At 50.9% G+C, this 1,969-nt stretch overlaps 1 pseudogene; it reads right to left on the bottom strand.

Moving 5' to 3' along the window:
- Positions 1-1,545: 1,545 nt before the first annotated feature.
- LOC126177367 (5S ribosomal RNA) lies at positions 1,546-1,663 on the bottom strand (annotated as a pseudogene).
- Positions 1,664-1,969: the final 306 nt, after the last annotated feature.

The raw sequence follows: 1,969 nt of genomic DNA on the forward strand, positions 1-1,969 counted from the left end.
CGTGAGCGGAAGACGGCCTAACGGTGTGCGGGACCGTAGCCCAGCTTCATGGAGACGGTTGCGAATGGTCCTCGCCGATACCCCAGGAGCAACAGTGTCCCTAATTTGCTGGGAAGTGGCGGTGCGGTGCCCTACGGCACTGCGTAGGATCCTACGGTCTTGGCGTGCATCCGTGCGTCGCTGCGGTCCGGTCCCAGGTCGACGGGCACGTGCACCTTCCGCCGACCACTGGCGACAACATCGATGTACTGTGGAGACCTCACGCCCCACGTGTTGAGCAATTCGGCGGTACGTCCACCCGGCCTCCCGCATGCCCACTATACGCCCTCGCTCAAAGTCCGTCAACTGCACATACGGTTGACGTCCACGCTGTCGCGGCATGCTACCAGTGTTAAAGACTGCGATGGAGCTCCGTATGCCACGGCAAACTGGCTGACACTGACGGCGGCGGTGCACAAATGCTGCGCAGCTAGCGCCATTCGACGGCCAACACCGCGGTTCCTGGTGTGTCCGCTGTGCCGTGCGTGTGATCATTGCTTGTACAGCCCTCTCGCAGTGTCCGGAGCAAGTATGGTGGGTCTGACACACCGGTGTCAATGTGTTCTTTTTTCCATTTCCAGGAGTGTAGAATGAAAGTCTGCAACGTGGAGGTTATGTATAGCATACCTGTATTTAGTCTGTCTGTGCAAGGGATATGAAGCAACATTAGAGAAGAGAACAGCTTGTAAACGTAATTTAAATGTGTGAGACAGAAGACAGATCAGTGGAATATTTAAAGGGAAGCAGGGCCTCTGGAGAAAATAAGATTCCTTAAGAATTATGAGATGCTTAAGAGAGCCACATGCTATCTCTTCACAGGTCTTCCTAAATGCTTTTGGCTTCTCGGTACTACAGTGTTTTATTAATGTAGTGATTCTTACCTCGGGAATATGGTTTATGTGTTCTTTAGATCTTAACTAATGTTGTTGTACTGAGTTTACTAGCTGAGTATCCGGCGTTGCGTGCGCATGTATTTATTCCAGTCTTCTGTTTGTTCCAGCGTAAAGTCAAGCGTCGGGACGGCATGCGGGAAGATTAGAGAAGAGAGAGTTGTGAAGAAGACGTCAGCGAACAGCACGCTGACCGGACCCCTCTTTAGGACGACAACGAGACAGCAGGTGCCTCTAGGCAAGGAGAAAATATGCGCCAAGGTGACTGGCTGCGGCCCATTTCTACGAGTGCTACAGCAGCGAGTTCGAGAATAGCATCAAGACTAGTCATTTCGCGTCTACTATGTAGCATTGTATATTCTGAAGAGGTTTCTTATTTTCTCAATTCGCCATTTGCCTGCGACACATCTGTATTTCTCTCCGTCTTCAGGCCGCGAGTGGCCTACCGGGACCAACCGACCGCCGTGTCATCCTCATAAGAGGATGAGGATAGGAGGGGCGTGGGGTCAGCACACCGCTCTCCCGGTCGTTATGATGGTATTCTTGACCGAAGCCGCTACTATTCGGTCGAGTAGCTCCTCCACAGGCATCATGAGGCTAAGTTTACCCCGAAAAATGGCAACAGCCCATGGCGGCCTGGATGGTCACCCATCCAAGTGCCGACCACGCCCGACAGCGCTTAACTTCGGTGATCTCACGGGAACCGGTGTATCCACTGCGGCAAGGCCGTTGCCTGACACATCTGTATTTGACAAAGTTAAATATTGTAATCATTTCCTTTTGTAATAAACTTCATTACTACGGTTTCCTTGAATTGTTGTCTAACGATCCTACACAGCAGATTTCATAGGCACCCCCTACTTGGCGAATGGGCAGGATGCAACATTGGCGTTGAGGAGGCCAACGGATCCCATAGCAACAGCCACCTTAGATTCTCTGTTTTCCTTCTTATGGCCTTTTCTATCTACTGACGCCTTCATTCTAAAATGTCATTTCTTTGCAGGAGTACGTTTAGTTGCTTTAACAGCATCTTCTATAGT

The sequence above is a fragment of the Schistocerca cancellata genome, chromosome 3, assembly GCF_023864275.1.
Source record: "Schistocerca cancellata isolate TAMUIC-IGC-003103 chromosome 3, iqSchCanc2.1, whole genome shotgun sequence".
NCBI lineage: Eukaryota > Metazoa > Arthropoda > Insecta > Orthoptera > Acrididae > Schistocerca > Schistocerca cancellata.